The 24162-nt window shown below is 47.8% G+C and overlaps 3 pseudogenes; 2 read left to right on the forward strand and 1 right to left on the reverse strand.

The window, feature by feature from the left end:
- Nucleotides 1–11570: 11570 nt before the first annotated feature.
- On the forward strand, nt 11571–11671 carry LOC141583372 (U6 spliceosomal RNA; annotated as a pseudogene).
- A 4532-nt stretch (nt 11672–16203) lies between these two features.
- On the forward strand, nt 16204–18081 carry LOC141583346 (telomeric repeat-binding factor 1 pseudogene; annotated as a pseudogene).
- Nucleotides 18082–21813: 3732 nt separating this feature from the next.
- LOC141583350 (Krueppel-like factor 4 pseudogene) lies at nt 21814–23746 on the reverse strand (annotated as a pseudogene).
- Nucleotides 23747–24162: the final 416 nt, after the last annotated feature.

A 24162-nucleotide genomic window follows, 5' to 3' on the forward strand; every position in this document is an offset into this window, starting at 1 on the left:
TGAGCGGCAGCAGTGATCTCCAGTTTCCAAATGCAGCAGTGACATTTGACCTCACCTCAGGATTCAGTGTCCAGCCCCAGGATGTCAGAGGTCTGAGCTGCGGTGTCTGTGCAGTAGGGGCAGGTGTCCCTAGGTGGAACCTGCTCTAGTGTGGGCTGCGGATTCTGTTCCTGGATGTGTAGTTTCCAGCCTGGTTCTGTGGCCTTCCCCCCAGTAAAATTAGCCCCCAACACCAGATATCCTGGTTTATGTGTAAATTACAGAAATTTGTTTTCCGTAGTTTGCTCCAAGAAGTAAGCGAGAAATCAGTCTGCAGACCAGTGTCAGAGAGCAACACTGAGAGGTGTTCTTTGTGTGAGAGCTGCATCCTAAATTGTCTACCTGGCCTCTGCTCCATAGTGGAGAGAACAACAGGGAATCTCACGTCTCATAATTGATGATATACGTCCTCCCTTTTCTTTCTACGAGAAGAATGCTCTTTTAAATGTGGTTTGAAAACCCACCCGGTCCACCCACCCTGGGCACTCTGATCTCTGATCTCTGTGGATCCCAATCTGGTTGAGCAACAGGATTGCTGGTGGGGATTAGAAAATACTCAGGCAGCTTCCTAGAACACCTGTCTCAGAGTCTTCTGCACAAGACCAAGGAATCACTTATATAACAAGTGCTACAAGTGAGGCTAATTCTCAGACACCTGGGATCCTGGTGTTCTAGATCTGGAGACCGGAAACATGAGCTCCAGCCTTGCCATAAATCCAGAATCTCTTGCTGGGCTCTGGATTTACTGGATCTCAGCACCATGTCCAGGTGATTCCTGTGCTCAAGGAAGTTCCTTGTCTAAGTGTCCTCTGGACATGGGGTCAGGACCGTGCAGTCTGCTCTGGGTAGAGTCTGATGAGATCCCTTAGAACTGGAGGTCCAGGGTTCCATCCTTGCGCTCATTCTTTTCCACAGCGGGTCACTCCTTTGGTGCCTTCATCCAGGCTTGAGGTTTTAAGTATCATTTATATGGTGTGACCTCCTAAATCGATTTCTCCAGCCCAGTATATTTTTCCTTTCCCCTAAACTCTGGAATTGTCTGTCCGACTGGCATGTGAGCTCCCTCACCTGCGTTCCTAGCAGAATTTTCTCCACTGAGTGCCTGGGATGTGCCCTCCTCCGTCTGCTTCTGCCAGAGCCTCCCCATGTCCACTGACAGCAGCTCCACCCTTCCGTCTACTCACTCCTTTTACAACGATGGGTGTCCTTGATTCATCTTCCTCACACCACTGATACAATCCATTGGCAAATGCTGTTGGTCCATCTTAAAATGCGTCCAGGATCCCCTCACATCCCACTATTTCCCCTGCTCACACCCCAGTCAAGGTAATGACATCTCCAGCCTGGAATACTGCACTCGCTTCCTGCTGTTTTCCCTTCTGCCTCTCTTGTTCCTCACCTCTTAGTTTTGTTCTTAGCATAGCAGTCAGAGATCTTTTAAAGGAGAAGTTGTACCATGTCCCTCTTCTGCTCAAAACTGTCCTCTACCACCCCAGCTGACTCAGAGAAAATGTCAGATGCCTCCCCACTCCCTGCAGGCCCACCTGCTCTGGCTGTCCCTCTGCCCTCACCTCAGTTTCTCTCTGTCCGGCCCTCCTGGGTTCCTTCCTCTTCTGGGAACACAGACACCCTCTTGCACTAGTGCATTTGAACTGGAGGTTCCCCTGTTGGGAAAGGACATCCCCAGACATCCTTGTGGCCAACTCTTTCCTAAAAGGTCACCTTTGCAATGTGGCACACGCTGTCCACCCAGCACAACAGCCGCCTTCCCTGTCCCCACTCCCCACACCCTGGCTCACCTGCCTCACAGCACTCACCACCTTCTAGCACTTTCTTTCTTTGCTCTGGCTACAGTGTATCCATCATCTGCCTCTTCCCACTGGAACACATGCTCCACAAGGTAAGAGATTTTTCTCATTTGACTTCAATTATGTTCACCAGATGCAGAACCATTCTGTCCTGTGTCTGACCCACAACCAAGGACAGTTGAATGAGTGATCACTGCAGGGGACCTCCCTGTTCTAAAGGCAATAGCTTTATTAACATAACCTCAGGCCAAATGCTGTTTTGTGGCAACTACAGCACAAGGTCCCCTCACACTGACATCGAGGCCACCTGTGCTTTTCTCAGCAGGGCTGTTTGTATGTCCCCCTCCCCCATGTCTCCTCCCACACCAACCCTCCCCCCAACACTGCAGCTCACCATCAGCCTTCTCTCTTCAGGGAAGAACAGTCCTTGAGGATGGGTCCAATTTCACAAACAAATCTACATCTAAATTAGACTCTGATTAGAGTCATGAGTTGGGTATTGGAGCCAGCAGCAAGAATACTGGAACCAGTGCAGGCAGAAGGCAGGAGAGCAGAGCAGAAGAGGAGCCCTGGAAGAAAGGCAGGAGCTGAAATGGTCTGAACATTTGTCTCAGAAAGTGCAGAGACTCCTGTGTGCAGGGCAGACCCTGGGTGATGTCTGACCCTCTGTGATCACAGCTCCAACTGGACAAGTTTCCACTGAAGGGACAAGGACAGTGGAGCCGTGAAGCTAACCCAGCTGAAGACCGACCACATGAAGCCCATGATGGACTGAACCGCAGCTGGGCACAGGCCCCATCCACACTCGGCTCCTCACAGCCCTCCCCACCCCCACCTGCAACAAACTCAGCACAGCAAACACACAGATTCTGGAAGATTCTCAGGTCTTTATTTCCTCTCTCAAATTTTAGGAATTGATTTATTTAATTAACTCCTTAACCTCTCATGGCAAATATTTGAGAAAACAAATTTATATTCAGGTTCTTATTTTCAGTAGGGAAGTAAGAGGCTGCAGCTCAGTGCACCATGAAGTTCAGACAGAGATGGAGATGCCCAGCCCTGAGTCTCTAGCACAGGAAAGACGACTGGGGAGGGACACAGGTCAGCGTGGAGACAGGGGTCACAGTGGGCACGGGGTGGGCTGTCTCTCCACCTCCTGACATCATGCTAGCAGTGACACAGACACATTCAGATGCCTTTGCAGAAAGAGATGCCAGAGGCTCTTGAAGTCACAGAGGGGGGGTGTGAAGAAATCCTGTATCTCCGTCCCACACAAGGCAGCTGTCTCAGGCTACAGAAAACAATGAAGCAATTCAAGTCAGTCATGGTAAGTGATGACACTCTGAACAGCCACACACTCGAAATGGCCCAATCAAAGAATCTCCCTTACCCAGTCCTTTCCCCTCTGCCCCACCCCCACCCACTTGAGACCCCCAGAATCTCACCTTTAGGAGTCATGAGAGACATGTCAGAGTCCTGGGCACTGCTGGTGCCTGGAGTGGAAGAAGCACAGGACCTGGCCAGAGGCTGCAGGACCCGTGGGACAGGAGGAATTGTGGTGTGGGTGGGCTCCTCCACATGCCTGCCCCCCGACTTATATACAACCTGAGATCAACGCCCTCTTTTTCCACTTGTGGGAAGAACATGTCCTGTGAGGGTATAGAGAGGAGGCTGGGCCGTGAGATCTTAGAGGAGCCTCCTAGTCTTGGACCCCAGAGAAGTTTCCAGAATTATGACTCAGAACCTAGGGCAGGATCAGAAAACATGAGGAAAGCAGGTGTGTGTCCTGCACCACCCACCCTCCTAAGGTCTGTCCTTAGCAGGGACCTTCCCCTGACTCATGAATGCTGAAATCAGGACCCCAACACCACAATCACCAAGGTGATGAATCTGTCCTTCATTGTCACATGTGCTTCACAGAAGACCAAGCGCTGGCACACAGGGCCCCAGGCAGGGTCGGCCCATGTGTGGATGGTGCTTCCCAGTAACCAGGCAGAGACCACTTCTACCTGGGGCTTGAAATTGCCATGGGACAAGAAAACCCAGACCCCACCCCTCAGCCCTTCCCTACCTAAGTTCCTCCTCCTCCACATCAAAGCAGCAACCACAGCTCCAGGGACCAGAGTTCCTGGGACAGCTAGGCCAGCGCCGATGCCCACAATGGGGGTGGTGGGCTGGGGAGATGGCCCTGGGAAAGGAGGGAAAGGTGAGGCTCCCTGACCCTAGGCCTCCGCCCTGACCCTGCTGGAAGGCTGCAGAAGGGCTTCTGCTTTCTCTGAGAAGAGATGTGACCCTCATCCCCCTCCTCACCCCACCTCAGGGTGAGGGGCTCTGGCAGCCCCTCATGCTGCACATGGCATGTGTATCTGCTTTTTTCCAGAAGGCACTACCACGGCCGCCCACTTCTGGAAGGTTCCATCCCCTGCTGGCCCGATCTCCACAAGCTGTGCCCTGAGTTTGGTCCTGCCCATCCCGCTGCCAGGTCAGGCACTTCACATCTCTCATGGGACACCCCAGCAGCGTCCTTGTGATCGTCCTGAGAATGGACACCTGGGGTGTGGAAGAAAGCACAGAATCCAGACACCAGCCTGGACGCAGGACCCTGGGATAATCTCTTATTCCTTGGAAAGTTCTAGTCTCTGAGGGAGGAACAGCGACTTCTGGTCCTGATCTGAGTGGAGGTCGAGGGACTCGCAAAAGCTGAAATCAGACCTTCAAACACACTGAGTGTGAGGCAGAGAACAAGGCCTGAGGAAAAAAGTCACAAAGCTCAAGATGGATGCAGGGTTCAAGGGGAGCCCCTGATCAGTATTCCAGGGACACTCTTCCCCTCCATTTCCTGAGAGACGCCATCCCTTAATTGTCCTAGAGAGCAGAGGGAGCCCGCAAAGGAATCTCAGGAAAACTCATGCCATGCTCCATGCAAGGGAGGGCGATGTTCTCTGTGATCCTATTTTCCCCCCCTCCTCCGGGAGACCATCCCGGGAGAGCTATAGGAAGTGGGGAAGGCTCCCCAGGGCCCCTGGGACCCCGCGCCACCGCGTCTCCTCCCCGTTCTCCAGTTATCTGTGGCGGCGCTCCAGGCGCTCAGTCCCGAGGTAGGGTCTCCCCCTCTTCGCCGAACGGCCCACCTCCCACTCGCGCTGGGTGATCTGAGGTCCAGGAGCGCGGGTCCTCGTTCGGGGCAGTGAAGTCCTCGGGGTCCTAGGCTTGCGGGTCACACCCGCGGAGGAGGCCCCCTCGGGCCCCACGCGGCAGCCAGTCACCGACCGGACGGCCTGAGACCCTGGCCCCCCGCCCAGGGCAGCCCCGCGCCCGCCCCACCCACCCCGCGAGGACTTCGGAGCCTCTTCGTCACACTGTGTGCCTGGGGCCTGGCCAGGCTTCTGTGTGTGGAAACCAGGGAGAGACCCCCAGGCTGCGCGCAGCCCCTTCCCCTTCCCTTCTCGTCCCGGAATCCCCTGAAAATGAACGGTGTAAAGGCGCTTGGGGCTCTCCCGGGTCGGAGGTCCGGGGGGTCCCGCGGCCTCGGGGTGGATCCCGGACCTGAGACTCGAGGGAACCCGGCGTCGCCGGGGAGGGGGAGGGGTCGTGACTTGCGCCCCGGCCGGGGTCACTCACGGGCCTCGCTCTGGTCGTAGCAGCGAAGCAGGGTCCAAAGGTTCCCTCGGAAAGTCCCCGCCTGGCCTTGACCCTCCGAGCCTCCGGCTCCCAATGTCCGACCCCGCCTGCTCCCCCCACGGTGCCCGCGGCTCCATCCTCGGGCTCGCGGGGCTGCTGTCCATCCGCACGCACTGCGTGTCGTCCACGTAGCCGATTTCGAGGTACTTGGACTCCCCGCGGCGGGGCCGGGACGCGGCGGTGCGGAAACACCTCAGGGAGCGGGAGCCTGGGGGCGAGGAGGGGCTGAGACCCGCCGGACCCTCCTCCCGCGCGGCTCCCGGGTCCTGCGCCCCCGCCGGCAGGCCCCTGGCTCCTGCCCGCAGAGGCCGTTTCCCTCCAGACCCCGCACTCACCCGCCCGTGTCTCGGTCCGGGTCCCGAGAGCAGCAGGAGGAGGGTTCGGGCGCCATGGACCCATCCTCGGCGTCTGGGAGAACCTGAGTCCGGGGTGACTGGGGACTTCAGAACCGGGACCGGAGACGCAGATTGCCCAATGGGAGTGGGAACTGGGGACGCGTCGAGAGTGTCCTGGAAGAAGGGGCAGACACGGGTGGGGAGAAGTGAGACTCAGGGGAGTGGGGATCGCCAACGCTGCGCCTCCCCAGTGCAGACGCGGCCTTCGGAGCCCGGACCCTGAGAGCCACACCCGGCACCTGGGACTCTGTTCCGATCCCTCTCCTCCTACACAGAGGCTCTTTGTCACACTGTCTGCCTGAGGCCTGGGCAAGGATCTGTCTGGGGAAACCAGGGAGCGACCCCCAGGCTGCGCGCAGCCCCTTCCCCTTCCCTTCTCGTCCCGGAATCCCCGTCCGGCCGGGGGCCTCCCACCCCGTGGCTCTCCCCTTCGACTCCTGTACAAAGAAACTCACCAGGATGACCTGATGCCGGAGAGTGAGCTCGCCCTGGGAGTGAAGGTGTAAAGAGGGGTTTTCTCTTCAAACCTGGTGAAGTTTTGTCTGAAGTCACCGGATAGAGATTCACATGGAGACGAGTTTCCTTTTAGTTTATTAACACAGCAGGTAGCACAATATTGGTAATCCCTGAATGATTAAGATTCCAATCAATAAAAGACCTGTGTGAAAACAGCATTGCAATTAAACTCTCAAAGCTTCTAAGTTTTACTTTCCCGGACTGGATCTGTGACTCTGGGTTGTTGCATGTAAAACAATCTTCATTCCCTAGCTGGCATTTCCCCCTGTGCGTCCAGAACATCTCCTGAATATAAAGAAGCAGGGTGCGTTCCCGTACATGGCAGGAGCCTGTAGTCACCACCTGAGCATTGCGAGTGCTCCGGGCAGTCCCAATGCTCTTCCCCGATGCTCCAGCGCTGCCTGCTTTCGTGAACGAGGCACATCTAAGCAGTGTGCATATTTTATTTGGACACTTGGTATCGTTGTAACTTTTTTTTTTTTTTAGTCATGGGGAGGCCATTAGTTTTTAGGCATTCCCACAAGATGTGTTCAATACCGAATGCAGAGAACCCCGGCCGGGCTCTTGCACCGCTTTAGAATTCTTTCCTCTCCCTCTCCTCCCCTCCTGCTTCTCCAGTCCTTCCCTCTGCCCCTCTCATCCCTCACATCCTCCTCTCCTGCAGTCCCTGCCACCCTGTCACTCCTGAATTGTGGCACTAACACCGTCCCTCACTTCCTGCCCGTGTCTCTTCTCCCCACGGTGCTCGCCAGTCCTGCTAATGTGACTCAGGTCGTGTCATTTCTTCGCTTACCACGGTTGGATTTCGGTCTGCCATTTTGCTGTTTGTTTCCAATTTGTCTCAAATATTTTTGTTTCGTTTCCTCCTTTGCTACTTTCATATTTGTCAAGTAAATATTTTTTAGTTGATGGTTTTAATTATCCTGATGGCTTTTAGCTACACTTCTTTCCACTAATTTTTTATTGTTGTAAGAGTGAAAACCCTATTCCTTGACTTTTCACAGTGAAGTTCAGGTCATATTAAACTACGTCCAAGGAAATAAAGGACATTGGTAACAGCGTAGTTTTATTGAACCTACCATTACGCTATTATTCTTGTATGTATTATATCAATATGCATTATAAACTCAATGATACAGTGTAATACTTTCTGTTTTAGACAAGCAGCCATATGTCCTCAGGAAATTGAGTGAGTGTGTATGTGATACGTATATGTGCCTCATTTCTGTTTTTAATTCTTCCTTTCTCTGTATCTGGGTCAACATCTAGTATCATTTCCCTTCAGCCTGTCAAATTTCCTTTAAAATAATATGTAGTGCAAGCCCCCAAGTAAATGAATTTTATGGTTTTGATGATCTTTATTTTTGCCTTCTTCCTCCCTCTTTTTTTTTTTTTTCTTATTAGGGCATTTACTTGTAACAAAATTCACCAGTTTTAGTTGTGCTGTTTGGTGAATATCAGTAATTATTTATAGTGGTGAACCTACCGCACTACCCAGTAGAGAAACACTGAATGCAAAGAACCCCCTGCTAGGCTCCTCCTCTGCTTTAGTGTCCTTCCCCTGCTCCTTTTCCTCAGGCCCTGCTTCCCCAGCCCTTCTCTCTGCCCTGTCACCCCTCAGACCCTCCTCTCCCCTCAATTCCCACCGCCCAGTCACCCCTGAACTGTGGCACTGTAGAGAACAGTTCCTTTCCCTAAAAACTTCTTTCATCCCCTTTCTATTTAGTCCTTGCCTCCCACCCTCACCCCTTCCCCTCACTCAGCCACCACTCTGCGTTCTGTCACTGCAATAGTGTAATTTATTATTTATTCAACATGTATTTTGATTTTATTTTCCTGGCAGCACAATAAGCCAGGACATGCTGAAACTAGAAATCACATCCACTTTCCAGTGATAGAAAGCCCAGTCCAGGGAGGTGAGAAGGAGACAGTCCTCATTAGCGCTGAGGATTCAGGGAGAACAAGATGGGTTGGGCAGGGAGGTTTCTACTTGGAACCTGGAGGTTGAGCAATGACATCCCCCTCCCCACCTGAAAGCCCATCCTGGGCGTCCACCTCCTGGGAGCAGGAGCAGCGCAGCAGCACCACCTGGTGGTCCACGCACTTCCTTTTGCAGATCATGCACAGCCCTCTCCTTCCTAGGCACCTGGGACTTCTTCAGTGGACACCAGCCTGTGTCAACTTTCCTGTAAAGCAAAAGAAGCGTGAGGTTGCTGGGGGAGGAATGGTGTCATCTCCACCTTTGGGGTGATCCATGTCACCGTGTTCAGGAGAAGAGCCCGGGCTTCCACCCCATGCAGAGAGGGGGCTCTGGCCATAAAGGCACCTGTGGAGAGGTGAGGACCCATTTTATCTACACTGATAGCCAAGAGCCTGCAGACCGCGGGGAAGGCTTCCCCTCAGCCCTGTCCTCGCAGGTTTTTCCAGGAGTCAAGGAGTAGACCTGTGCATGGCCCCTGGTGATGTGCACTGCATGCACACTTAGAAGTGAGGTCACCCTGGCTGGGGGTCCCTGGGCTGCTGGTTGTTCTGGGTGCTCAGTGTCCAGAGAGCAGGATGAGGAAGAGGCTTTGTTCCAAACAGTAACTATACTCTCTGAATTATTTTTTTCAGTAGGCTTTGTGTCATAAAATGTAGGACTCCAGAGGGGAAAAAAACTGTCTAAAATTTGTGTACTTTAATAACAAGTAAATGCCCATTAGCCACCAGGGATAGATGTTTGCAGGGCAAACCAAAAGCTCCATCATTTGCCCCAGCTCAGCAATAAACTCTTTCCTCCCCCAAATGAAAACACATCCTGACTTTTAGGGTCATCCTTTCTTGTTGTATTTTATATTTTTATAATCCCAAATTATAATTTAGTTTTGCCTTTAGAACTATGCTTTGGTTCTCCTTTATTCTGTAGATTCTTTCTCAAAATACGTATTCTGTGGTAGAGTTTCCCACAGTGTGTGTTTTGCTGACTGCTCCTCAAGGTGTAGTTGGATATGTATTTCTATGGTTTGTATTGCCTCGAAGTCGGTGACTGGCTATGGAGGGTAGCTTAGTTCAGGCTTGATTTCCTTTTCACTTGCTCTTGTCTGCTGGTACTCTACTGCGTTCTTCCATCAAGAGGAAGAACCTAACATTAGCTTTTTTTTTCTTTATTGTGTTGTTAATTGCCATTGCTGTTCAATGGCTAAATCTGTTAATTCCTTATGGGTTGCAAAACAGTTTTTATAGTCTCAGTATCTCATTCCTTCCTCATTTATTATCTGAATAATTTCTAAAGTAAGAGATTTACCCTCCTCTACTGTTTGTTTATGACTAGAAACTTGTTCATTGAGAGACTAAGCCAAGCATCTACTCCCTTATGACCCAGCAATTGCACTCTTGGTTATAAACCAATAGAAATGCATGTATGTGTGTGCTAAAATATATGAAAGTATTCACAGCAGCACGATTTGTAAAATCTGGATATAACACAATCGTCTATCAACAGTGAAGTGACAGGAAGTGTAAGCTATTTATAAAGTGCAGCATTTGACAGCCTTGAGAATGACTAGCCTATGACCACAGACAGAGATGATGAGCCCCAGGGGCGTGATGGTGACTGTGTAATGCCATTCAGCCAGAACCTGAAGAACAAATTTGTGTTAGAAATCAACAGTGGCTCCTCTGGGGTGGGGGAGGGTGGTTTATGGCTGAGTAGGACCCAAAAGTGTTTCCCTGGGGCTGTGATTGCTGTGCTTGGATGTGGGTGTTGTTTGCCGGAGGGTTCACTTTGTGAAAATCCACTGCCCGCTTGAGGATTGTTCTCTTTTCTCCATGCATGTTGTCCTTCACTCAAATATACATTTCTGGTGTTTTGAAGCAATTCTATCTACGATAAGAAGAATTGCTCCTACTGCATATCCTTGCAAATGCTGCATTGAAAAAATCAGTGCAATTTTTCCAGGAAATAAGTACATATAAAGAGGATAATTGACGACAAGAGCAGTCGGCTTGGGAGCTGACACCACAAAAGCTTTGGGAATGGATGTTGAGCTAGGAACCAGGAATCAAAATACAGAGAAGCCTATGGGAGGTGAAGGATGTGAAGTGATGCCCCAGGAGTGCATGAATGAATGAGTCATGGGCAGTGGCTCTGGGCTTGGCTGGCAAGTCATGAACTTGGGGAAAATAGAGTTAAAAAATTGGTATTTAGAGGAGAGAGGTACTCATAGACCTCTTACTACACAGAGAATGTGTGAAGATAGTGGTTGTGTGTGGATGCTTACTAGAGGGTCTTTTGGGGATGGGGCTCCCTGCGATCAGGTCGGTGAGATGGCTTGACGGGTGATGCCACTCAGCCACACAGGGCTTGCTCATGGAGTCCCTGCACAAAGTGGCCGTGGTGGCTGGGATGGACGCTGCATGGGCACAGCAATCGCATCACCACCTTGGTGACAAGGCTGACCTGGCAGCTGCCACCGTTGAGGGCCCAGCCTGCCAAAAGCAGCTGTTACTTTGGATGGAGACAAAACAGGAAATGGTAATTCTGAATAAAATAGCATTATGACAGATAAATATGCCACTAATGATATAGTAGAGGTTTAAATAATTTTGAAATGATGAACAAGATTATACCAACGGGAAGAACTTACTATCAGTAAAGAAGTTAAAATGGTTTTAAAACTTTTTTTCCCTTCAGGCATATCCAGGCTGTTTTGAAAATAAGTTTGACCAAATCTTCAATGAAGTTTACTGAACTTATACATAATATCCAAGAGAATAAGGAAACATAGAGAGAGCTAGAAAACTCATTATTGTTTAGGCACCAATAACACTGATCCTAAAGCCAGCTAGAGAATAGATAAGAGAAAAGTATCATAGGATAGGCACTTCTAAGCAATTAGACATAAAGATACTGAGAAAAGCAGCAGTAGACGGTGTCCACCAATGAGCTATAAACAATTTAAAAATCCTGCCCAGGTTATGTATTCCAGGAATACAAGAATACTTTAACTTATCTGGAATGCATTTTACCACTTCATTAAAGAATAAAAGACAGAGATGGTCCCATTTCACCAGATGCAGATGAAATCCAACACTCCCTCTCACCTACATTTCTTCAGTTATCTCCACTTTTAAGAGCTTGTGATCATTTCTCATGTTGGCAGCATGCAGAATAAAACTGGAATGATACACAGAAGATCAGCATGGTCCCTACACAAGGGTGACATGAAAGTTCGTGAAGCAGTCCATATTTTTAAACTCTCAACAAACTAGGTATTGAAGGAACATACCACAAAATAATAGTAGCCACCTATGACAAACCCACAACCGATATCATACTGAATGGGCAAAAGCTGGAAGCATTTCCCTTTAACATCAGCATAAGACAAGGATGGCCTCTCTCACTGTTCCCCTTCAACATAGTGTTGGAAGTTCTGGCAGGAGCAATCAGGTCAGAGAAAGGAAGGATATTCAGATAAAAAGAGAGGAAGTCAAATTGTCTTTGCAAATGACATGATTTTGTGTCTAGAAATCCTGATTGTCTCAGCAGAAAGGCTTCTTAAGCTGATAAGCAACTTCAATAAAGTCTCAGGATACAAAAATCAATGTGCAAAAGTCACAAGCATTTATATACAACAACAATACAAAAGCGGTGAGTCAAATAATAAATAAACTCCTATTCACAATTGCTACAAACAGAATAAGAGGGCTGGGTGTGGTGGCTCATGCCAGTAATTCCAGCACTTTGGGATGCTGAAGCCGGCAGATCACCTGAGATCTCATTTGAGACCAGCTTGGCTAACTTGGTGAAATCCAGTTTCTCCTAAAAATACAAAAATTAGCTGGGCATGGTGGCATGCACCTGTAATCCTGGGTACTCAGGAGGCTGAGGCAGGTTAATCAATTGAACCTGGGAGGTTGCAGTGAGCTGAGATGGTGCCATTGCACTCCAGCTTGCGGAACAAGAGCAAAACGCCATGTCAAAACAAACAAACAGACAGACAGAATAAGATGCCTGGGAATACAGCTAACGACGGAATTGAAGGACCTCTTCAAGGAGAATGACAAATCGCTGCTCGAGGAAATGGGAGAGGACACGAACAGATGGAAAAACACTCCATGCTCATGGATAGGAAGAATCAATATCGTGAAAATGGCCACACTACCCAAAGTAATTTATAGAGTCAATGCTGTTTTCATGAAACTGACATCTCTCACAGGATTAGAAGAAACTACTTTAAAATTCATATGGAACTAAAAAGAGAGCTTGTATAGCCAAGATGATCCTAAGCAAAGAGAACAAAGCTGGAGGCATCATGCTACTTGACTTCACATTGTGCTACAAGGCCAGTAACCAAAACAGCAGGGTGCTGGTACAAAAACAGACACATGGACAAATGGAACAGAACAGAGAACTCAGAAATAAGACCACACATCTACAACTATGTGATCTTTGACCAACTTACCAAAACAAGCAACCGGGAAAAGGTTTCTTATTTAATAAATGGTGCTGGGAGAACTGGCTAGCCATATGCAAAAAATTGAAACTGGACCCCTTCCTTACACCTTAGACAAAAATTAACTACGATGGATTAAAGACATAATTGTAAAACACAAAACTATAAAAACTCTAGAAGAAAATCTAGGCAATAGCATTCAGGACATAGGAAAAGTCAACAATTTCATGAAGGAAATGTCAAAAGCCATTGCAACAAAAGCCAAAATTAGCAAATGAGATCTAATTAAATAAAAGTGCTCCTGCACAGCAAAAGAAACTATTATCGGAGTGAACAGACAAGCTACAAAGTGAGAGAAAGGTTTTGCAATCTATCCATCTGACCATGTCTAACGTCCAGAATTTTCAAGGAACACACAAGGACATGGTCCCTACACAAGGGTGACATGCAAGTTCGTGAAGCAGTCCATAGTTTTAAACTTCAAATTTTCAAGGAGGACACAAGGTTCTGTGTCCTCCAGGAAACCCAGGCTTCTGCTGGAGCTGCGAGGTGCAGGGACATCCTGAGAGAGAATGTGGAGGTTTTGCTGATCATGGACTGAGAATTCCAGGGGGTGCAGTGGGAAGATTTGTGGAGTTGGGGAGGGAGGATGATGTGGACAGAAGACGAGTGTGCAGAGCCTCGTGGATTCAAGTGCAGAGTATGTGGGGGACCCAGCGTGACTGACACAAACAGGGAGAGGGCGTGATAAGCTCAGTCGTGGTGGGCTTGAGGAAGACGATGGTGCTGAGGCTGTGGGAGACAGGGGAGGAGGAGAAGGGGTGGCTCTCACCTGGGCTCTGTCCATGGAAGTGAGGATGGTGGAGTGGTTGGGTCTCCGTGCTGTGTGGACCTTTCTTGACCACCTGATGACAGTTTGGAGTTCCTGACACAGCGGGCTTCTTAGAGGATTGATTCTTGACCCCAAGGAAAGGAAGTGAGCTCATTCTAGGTCTCAGGTCTACCCTGATGCCTTCTTCAGGGGGTGCCACTTCTGGGTCCCCCGTGGATCCCAGCACAGGAGCCCTCTTCTGCCCTGCTGAGGGGACCAAGGCCCAGGGGAGCTGTGCTCAGATTTCATAATGCCAATATATAGCTCCGCACCTTGGAATATTATGTGGACGTGGAGGTGTTTTTCCCAAATAAAAGAAAACTAAGTAAATGGGACCCTAAAAAATAAAATACAACTGAGCAATGGAGAGTAGAAGAAAATTTTCCTACTTTTCAGTTTCCCTGAATGTTGGTCTCAAGGGGCTGGAGAGAGAAGTTGCAGGGAGAACAGAAACTCAGAGAGGGCTGGAGCTCCCAAGCGCTACTCACCTCCACAAGAAAGACATGCGGGAAACGGTTAAGGCAATTTCACATCACTTTGAAATTCTGTAATATTAGGGAATTGTAGTAACTCTCTTCAGTGTAATAATAATATTGTTGTCGGAAACAGGTTATTTTTTAAGAGATGACCACCAAAGTATTTAGAAATGAAGGTCATGCTGTTGGCAAGTGATTGCCTAATGTTTCAGCAAAAATTGTGGAAATATAATTTATTACATACACAAAGGAAATAATTAGATCTATGGTGACGATTGTATTCTTTCCAACTTTTGGACTCTGAAATTTTTTAAATAACTTGGAGAAAAAAATTAAAGCTAATACTACATAAACACATGAGAAATGTTCACAACGTCATGTTGAATGAAAATTAAACTTCAAGACTAGCTGAGGTGACTCATATCCAATCCCAGAGCTTTTAGAGGCTGAGCTGGGAGGACTGCTTTAGGCCAGGTATTTGAAAGCAGCCTGGGCAACATGGCGAGACCCCATCTCTACAACACACTAAAAAATTAATGAGCCTGGTGGCAGGTGCCTGTGGTTCTGGCTACTTGGGAAGCTGAGTGGGGGGATTGCTTCAGCCTGGGAGTTCAAGGTTGCAGTGAACTGTGATCATACCACTGCAATTTAGCCTCAGTGACACAGCAAGACCATGTTTCAAAAAAAAAAAAAAAAAAAGAGTGAGAGAGAGAAGAAAAAAAATATATCAGGCCTTTCAAAGCATTCAAGAGCATGTGCATGAGAATGTCAGTTGTGTGTGGATGTGTCATTGTGTCGAGAGTGTCTGAGTAAGAATGTGTGTCAATATGTGTGACAACATCTTTTTGTCTGTGTGCAATGGTGTATGAGTCTATGTGCGCATTCATTCATTCATTTATTCACTCAAGAAGCATATTTAAAGTAACAGTCACTGTTCGAGGCAGCTGTGAACAATCAAAATCACTGTCCTTGTCCTCATAAAGCATGTATGCTAGAGGACAGAAAGAGTATAAGCAATTAAAATAAATACAATCATAGCTGGGCACAAATGTATGTAATCCCAGCACTTTGGGAGGCTGAAGCAGGAGGACCACTTGAGGCCAGAAGTTTGAGAACAGTTTGGGAAACATATCAAGACTCCGTTTGTACCAAAAGTAAATACAAAACTAGCCGAGTGTGATGGCACACACCTGTAGTCCCAGCTACTTGGGAGGCTGAGGTGGGAGGATCACTTGAGCCCAGGAGTTTGAGGCTATGGTGAGCCAAGATTGCACCACCGCATTCCGGCCTGGGTAACAGCACAACCGTGTCTCTCAAAACAAATAAGTAAAGAATTCTTAAATGTTAGTAAAAGGGTTGCGAACAAAAACAAAGCAGGGTGGGGTGAGGGGGATGGGAGGTGCCAAGTGGGCAGTGCAGAGACAGGCTCCGGTGGGCATGAGGAGAACGTGGGGCGGGGGGCGGGGAAGGGAGCCCTGGAGATTAGTTCCAGGCAGGGGAGTGGCTGTGCAGAGGCTCTGAAGTATGGACACCTGGGGTGCTGGATAAACCGTGATGCCTGGGCGGGCCTCGGTCTGGCCCCACCGCACAGCCACACCTGGGTAAACTGGGCGGTCACTGGAGAGGGCCTTGCCCACGAGAGGGACTTTTCACCATGTTCTCCGCCCTCCCCATACCCCAGTTCCTCTGCCAGAAATGAGCGCGTGATCACGCCTCGGGCGCCCTTCCCGGGAAGAAGTTGCGCACGTGTCACTGCTGTCACAGGAAGCAGGGGCGCTGAAAAGGAAGAAGGAGCAGAAGAAAACGTTTCTTCTTTCCGGGTTTCTGGAGGGTGGGCCCGGAGGGCTGGAGAGGGGATGAGGAGACAGAAACCTCAGGGGCGGCTCCAGAGCTTCCCGCTCCTCCCGCGGGTGGGGTCCCCGGCTGCCAGAGGCCGCTTCACCCCGCCGATGCCCAGCCCGGCTCCGGGTCTCTGCCTGACCCACCCCCGCTCCTCCCTCCGCTGCTCCGCAGAATCCGAGCGCGGCCCGCGGCCGTGCGGATGGGGGAGCTGCCGGGCAGAAACGGGGCGACACGGAGAGGAGCCGCTCGGTGCCAGGCGCGGCTGGGGGCGCCCAGGGGAAGGACCCGGCTTTGTGGCCGAGGCCAAGGCCGTGGCTGCCGGCTGGATGCTCTGTTTTCTCAGCCGCTCCGAGGACTCTCGCCCACGGCAGCACCGAGGCTGTTCTTCACGGACCACCCAGTCCAACCGCTTATCCATTGAGAACTGCGCACATAGGTCAGTTTTTGATACGAATTGCAGCAGCAAAAAACCTGGATGCACAGTTTGAAAATGATGAACGAATGACACCCTTGGAACAGCCCTGATGATCTGGGGTTCAGTGGAAAAGGAACAGGACAAACTTCACGACGAAATAGAGAATTTAATCGAAATTCAGGCTATCGCTGTTTGTATGGAAAATGGCAACTTTAAAGAAGCAGAAGTCTTTGAAAGAATATTTGGTGGGCTGGGCGCGGTGGCTCACGCCTGTAATCCTAGCACTTTGGGCGGCCGAGGCGGGTGGATCACGAGGTCAAGAGATCGAGACCATCCTGGTCAACATGGTGAAACCCCGTCTCTACTAAAAATACAAAAATACAAAAAAAAAAAAAAAATTAGCTGGGCATGGTGGCACGTGCCTGTAATCCCAGCTACTCAGGAGGCTGAGGCAGGAGAATTGCCTGAACCCAGGAGGCGGAGGTTGCGGTGAGCCGAGATCGCGCCATTGCACTCCAGCCTGGGTAACAAGAGCGAAACTCCGTCTCAAAAAAAAAAAAAAAATTCGGTGATCCAAATTCTTATATGTCTTTAAAAAGGAAATTGCTTATGATAATCTCTCAGAAAGATACATTTCATTCCATGGAGTAAATGAAGAGTTATGTGAATTATGTGCTAAGTGAAAAATCATCCACCTTTCTAATGAAGGCAGCCGCAAAAGCATAGAAAGTAAAAGAGCGAGAACAATAACTTCTCAAGAGAAACCCAATGGTAATGATGCTGAAATGGAAACCGAAGCTAATTTGGATACAAGAAAAAGGTCTCACAAGAATCTTTGCTTATCTAAGTTGAAACATGGAACCCAACAACAAGACCTTAATAAGAAAGAAAGAAGAGTAGGAACTCTTCAAAGTGCAAGAAAGAAACAAGAAAGCAGAAGAGCCAGTGAAAGTACGATACCTGTTTCAAAGGGTCAGCTGGTGACTCCTGAAAAGCACTGAGCTAGAAAAAGACAGATGTGGCTTTGGGAAGAAGACAAGAATTTGAGCTCTGGAGTGAGGAAATTTCGAGAGGGTAACATCTAAAGTACTGTTGCAGTATAAATTCAACAACCTGACAAATGTCATGTTAAAAGGCACAATGAAGAAACTAAAATGGATTTGCTCAGACAGTGAAGACTGATTGTGTTTGTAAAAGCTTGGTGAAAGGACAATTAAGTATTTTGGTTGCTACGTTTTGTTTGAAACTTGCATCATTGATGTATTTTAAAACTTTACATTGTTACAGTATTTTTCTGTGACCATCAATTAATATGAGGGTTTGTACTATAAGAGTTAAAGTATATGCTATCGTATTCTTTAAGAACTTTATTTTGATAAACTGTAAATTTGTTGAAGCCTGCTACATTAGCATTCCCACGCACAAATCATGTTCCAATGAAAAAATTAAAAGCTGATATAAAAAAATTTAATTAACCTATTTTGTATCTGTAGGCTGACCTCAACCCTGTAACGTAACCCATTAAAATGAATTTGCTAGATGATTGAATAACAATAGTCCTTTGGTATGAGATAATGACTTGGTTTATGGCCTTAATATGCTACTTAATTAATTAAGACATGTATTAATAGAATGATAAATGTACAAAGTAACCTATAAGCATGACAGTCTTTTGCTTTCAATGGTTTCATGTAAAGAAAAAAAAACTTGAACACAGTAATACCCAAGGACACAAGTGAACAATAGACACTGGGAAGGGAGGGTGGGAGTGAGAGCTGAAAACTGCCTACCGGGTGCTCTGCTCACTACCTGGGCAATGGATCATCTGTGCCCCACACCTCAGCAGTGCAGTGTACCCAGCTAACAAGCCTGCCATGTGCTCCCTGGATCTAAAATAAAAATAAATTTTATTATTACCCATGGAACAAAATCTGTACTATTAGCAAGAGTCATTTTGCGTCTCACTTGGAAACAATTTGACTTTTGTTCCAGTGTTTAAACTTTGACAAAAATGGTTTTGAATAGATCTGTATAGCCTGATGCCATAAACATAATATAACCTGTTGCCATAAATATAAGATTCTCTGATACATTCATTTAACATATCAATATCGGGCCAAAAATAATATTGTGTAAAGTTTAAATAGCTATTGACTATGAGCACCTTGACGTCTATGATAGGTAATAAACAAGGCCATACATACCTTGCTAAGCAGTTTTGGTTTTTCACTAACATTGCATTTTTTAAAGATTTAAACTCACAGAATTATTGAGCATATTGACTTGTGTGCTTTATTTAGCAAGTGAGTAAAAATATTGGAATAATAAAGCATTTGCATAAAAATCAAATGGTAGTGTGTTGTAATCTGTATTTTACTTCCTATTAAGGTTTTATACGTGATTTCCCATGGTTCCTGCATTTGTTATCTTATTATATACTATATATAATCAGAAACATGGATAATTTTTTAAAAGAAGAATCTGACAGCTGCGCGGCGACGCCCCCCTGTGGCCACAGGGCTGAGAACGGTGGCCCTTAGCTCCATCCTCACCTGCTCAGCCGAGACCTCCCCTGGGTCTCCCTGGGCTCCCGGCAGCAGGAAAGGCGTCTGAACACAAGAGGGCGCCCCTACCCCATGTCACGGTTGGGATCGGCCGCGTCTGTGTGGGTCTGTTCATGGGCTTTTTATTCTATTCCATTGATTTAAGCCTATTTTATAACAATGTCGCACTGCTTTTTATTACTAGAGGTTTATAGTAAATCTTGAAATTACTCAATATGCATCCTCCAAATTCCTTCTTTTTAAAGTTATTTCAGCTATTCGAACTTATTTATATTTTCATAGAAATGGTAGCTTCAGCTTGCCAATTTCTTTTAACATTTCCTTTAAAGCTCACTGGTGTCTTAATTGAAAATGCACTTAATTTAACAGCTCAGTCTTGGAGAAGTAATAACACTGGATATTCCACTTCTTGAATACGCAATTTCTCTGTTAATTTTGATCTTCTTTACTTTCTGTCGGTAGTGCTTGTAGACTTTAGTGTAGAAATTATACACACTATTAAAAAATTGATGCCTGAACATGGTATTACTTTGCTAATTTTTATTTTGAGACAGAGCTTTGCTCTGGTTGCCCAGGTAGAATGCAATGATGTGATGTTGGCTCACTGCAACCTCTGCCTCCTGGGTTCAAAAGATCTCCTGCCTCAACCTCCTGAGTACATGGGATTGCAGGCTTCCACCACCATGCCCGACTAATTTTGTATTTTTAGTAGAGAGAGGATTTCGCCATGCTGGCCAGGCTGGTCTGGAACTCCTGACCTCAAGTGACCCACCCACCTTGGCCTCCCAAAATGCTGGGATTACAGGAGTGAGCCTCTGCACCCGGCCTGTTTTTTATTGTATTAATTGAGTTGTGTTATTTAATTTGCAGTTTATTTGAATCAAACACTTCCCCATAAACCAATCTGGAGTGACATATTTTTTAAAATGTGTATTTGAATTTATTAACTTCTTGCACTGAATTTTTGGTCTTTGTTCGAGAGAAATCATTGTTCTTGGTTCTTTTTTCTTCTAATTTTGTTGTCTGCATTTTCTTTTTTTAATCTGAGTAATGTTGGCCTCATAAATCCAGTTGAAAAGAGTTGCCTCCTTTAATTTCTAAAAAGGTGTGTGTAAAATTGATGCTATTTTCAACTGTGTGTTTCATATAATTCATCAGCAAAGCCTTCTGGACCTTTTGTATTCTCTATGGGAAGGATTTCAATTACAAATTCAATTTCTACAATTTATATATGGCTGGTCACATTTTCTATTTCTTCTTAGATCAGTTTTCATGAATTTTCTCTCTCAAGGAAATTGTTCATTTGGATGTCAAGCTTATTGGCATAAAATTATTAATATTCCTTTTCTTGACCTGAAGGTCACAGTGGTCTGATGTTCTTTTATTCCTGTTATTGTTAATTTGTATCTTTTTGTCTTGATCAATCTAGTTAGGGTTTTATAAAATTTACTGATTATTTTCCCGTACAAGCAAGTTTAGGATTTGTTAATTTTATTTATCTTTCTAAGTAATTGACTTCAGTTTCATTATCATTTCCTTCCTCTGCATGTTCCTTTTCATTTCTTATGGCAGAAGCTAAGTTACTAATTTGACATCTTCTTCTTTTCTAATAGAGGTACTTAAAAATGTCATTTTTTCTCTATTATTTCAGCTGCACACCATAGATTGTGATTTATTTTACTTTAATATCCTTCAGTTTAGAGGATTTCCTAATTTCTCTTGTGATTTCTACTTTGACAAAATTGTCATTTAGAGTTTTGATGTTTAATTTCTAAATACTTGGTATTTTTACAATCATGTATCTTAGTCCATTTTGGCTGTTGTAACAGAATACTATAGTCTGTGTGGATTATAAACAAAAGAAATCTATTTCTCACAATTCCAGAGCCTGGGAAGTCCAAGGTCAAGACAATAGCAGAATGAGTGTGTGATTCAGGTGTTTCCAGATTCACAAATGGTGTCTTTTCTCAGTGTTCTTACATGGTGGAAGGGGCAAAGGACCTGAATGAAGTCCCTTTTATAAGAACAGTAACCTAATTAATAAGGGATCTGCCCTCATGACTTAATCACCTCTTAAAGGCTCCACCTCCAAACACCATCACATTAGGGATTAGGTTTCAATATATGAACTTAGGGAATGACCAAAACATTCAGTCCACAGGATCACCTTATTGCTACCAATTTCTAATGCGTTTTCATATGGTCTGAAACTACGTCTTGTATGGTTTCAATATTTTCAAATGTATTGTTTGATGGCCTGAGATATAGTTTCTCTTGGTAAATGTATAATTCACACTTGAGACAATAAAAATTTTTTACTGATGTTCATATGTATTTATATACATAAAGTCTGTGTGGTTAATGTTTTTGTTTTTCTAGTTCTTTGTTGGAATTTTCTATAGTTTTTAAATTTATTGCTAAAGTTTTAACATATCTAATCATGCTCATAGAATTCTCCATTTCTCTCTGTAATTTTATCCATTTCTTTGTGAACTCTGAAGTTAAGCTATTGGGCGGATTTCTGATTGCATGTCTTTTTGTTGGATTGATGCTTTTGTTATTGTGAAATGTCTCTCTCTCTGTTTTTTTAATCTCTGGTAATACATTTCATTTGAAAATCTCTTCTTTACTGGTAGTAATATAACCGGTAGCAATATAATGCTTTCAACCCCCTTAGGCTTACTGTTCACGTGACATTGCTTCTTCCGTCAATTTTCATTTAACTTAGACCTACGTGTGCAGGCGTTAGTCTGTTTTCACACTACTAATGTTGTAACCAAGCGAGTTGTAAGGAAAGTGCCACACTCTGAGATAGAATCAGGAGTTCTTTGTTGCCAGTGACCAAGAGACAGCTAACGCTCAAAATTCTCTTGGCCCGGAAGAAGGGGCTTGATTCCTTTTTACACTTTGCTTAGAGAAAGGGGGTAATCACCCCCTTGCATTTTGTAAGTCCAGGAATATTCAAGTTGGATTTAGAATTGGAATGATAGAAGATCCAGTCACAGACGCCATCGATTCTTTGATTTTTGTCTTTTGGATTCCTCGTTTTTCCTGATTATCCACTCACAAGTTGACTCAGCTGGGAACCTGACCATGAATGTAGTGCTTTCTGGCTGGGCTCCGCCCCTCATCGGGAAGACCAGGTGAAAAGGTAAAGAAACAAACAAAAACCTGAATTCTCCCTTGGCAGTGTGGGTCATATCCACTGTCTGGGATTTAAAATGCCTCATCATGTGCAAGGCGAGGTGGTCTGACCTGGAAAATGCTCGGTGGCGTTTCTGGCACCGGAACGGGCGTTGCCCAGTGTGTTTACCGTAGTGCCTGGTCAGTTCATCTGAGCAGACGAATTTCCATCCACAGCCCTGGCAGTCACCGTGGTAAGGTTTCTCAGCTGTGTGGGTTCGCAGGTGTGCCTTGGGATGGGAACTCTTTGTGTGGGTGGCCGTGCTTTTCTGGGACACGATCGTCTTCCCCTGTTTGGCCTGGGCTCCTCGGCAGGCAGGAACCCGGCGGCTTGAGCTCTTGGTCATGGAGCGGCGGACTTGCGGCTGAGTCTGGTCAGGCAGGAAGGATGGGTAATCGGGCCCTGGGTGGGGATGGAAGCCGGGGAAGTGGCAGGGCAGGGTGACAGTCCCTGCTGCTCAGCAGTTCCTCAGGTCCCAGGGGTTGGGGGCTGCCGCCCCAGGGGGACGTCGTGTGCAGCCCGCCGTGGCCATGGCTGGGAGGGGTCCAGCGCCTGAGTGGGTGCACGAGGAGACTCCTCCTGCTTGATCTTGGGGTAAGGGCGCTGCGGGCCGCCGTTGTGGGGGCCGCCACCACCACCACCAGGTGGCTGCTGTCAGGGCCGTCTTCGCTGCCGCTGATGACAACTGGCTGTGTACTCGCTGCCCGGGGGCGCTCAGTGACGCCTTCAGCACGAACTTGCCAGTCACCCCAACAGCTGGCAGCTGCAGCTGCAGCGGTGGAGTGGACCCCGGCTCCAACTGCGGCTGCAGCAGGTCCGCCGCAGAGCCGCCAGAGGGGCTCATGTTGTGCATGTCCTCCAGGTCGAAGGAAGCCGTCGGAGGGGGAGCGGACTTTCTGCCACAGAGGAGGCCTCCGCCCGTGGGGTCCCCACGCCTGGGTCGCCCCGCCGGCATCTGACAGCCGAAGCTGCAGGTGGAGGGTGCGCTGGCAGGGCCGCTGCTCGACGGGAACGACGAGGAAGACGCGGATGCTGACAAGGGTACAGTGGCGGCCACTGACTGCTGATGGACAGCGGACCGGAGAGGACAAGGCCCAGGTCCAGGAGGCCGCCGAGCTCCTCGGTCTCTCTCCGGGGCAGGGGGCCAGGTTGCTACCGCCGCAAGCTGCAGGGGCTCCGGCAGGTCTGTGGCCACGGTCGCCACCACTAGGTCCTGGCGTGGCCAGGAAGCATTGGGAGAAGTCCTTCATGTGGGAGAGCTCCTCCTGCCAGCGGCTAATCGGGTTATTTGGAGCACCTGCTTAACACAGTGTCCTCTCCCTTCCCGCCCGGCCAGACGCCAACGTGGAGAAAGGTGGGAGCAGCGCCTCGCTGACAGCCCTGTCAGACCCCCCAGGTGGCTGCCTCATGAATGTGAGGGCCCAGAAGGTCCTCAGGAGCCCGAAGCATCTGGGGCACCTGAGCCCCAAAGTCAACGAAGAGAAGACTTAGAAACGAAGCCAAAACCCAAACCCCCAAGTTGCCTGACGTCCTTCTTCTTTAGATTAAATATAAATTAGTCATCCTTTTTAAAAAGTTTCTTTGTTTACAAAGCTCTTAGAAAAGTAGACAATCTTATAAAAATAGACAATCAGCAAGGCAAGAAAGTAGGCCCGGTGGCCGGGCTGCCCTGTCTTCCACTCACCAGCGTCCTCCACCACTATCATGGTCACCTGGGTTGCTGCCGTGGGCGCAGGGGCTGTGGCCAGGGCAGTGGGCAGGAGTTGCCACTCGGTGAGGCTGCCACGGTGGAGAACTGGTGGGTGCTGCAGGGCACGGAGTCTGGGGAGCTGGAGTCTGGATGCACGGAGTCTGGGTGCGCAGAGGCCACAGGCGCGGGTCATGGGCCTGTGGGTGGGGAGGGGACCGGAGGGGCGGCGAGGTCACTCGGCGGCTCC

This window comes from Saimiri boliviensis, assembly GCF_048565385.1.
Source record: "Saimiri boliviensis isolate mSaiBol1 chromosome 19 unlocalized genomic scaffold, mSaiBol1.pri SUPER_19_unloc_4, whole genome shotgun sequence".
NCBI lineage: Eukaryota > Metazoa > Chordata > Mammalia > Primates > Cebidae > Saimiri > Saimiri boliviensis.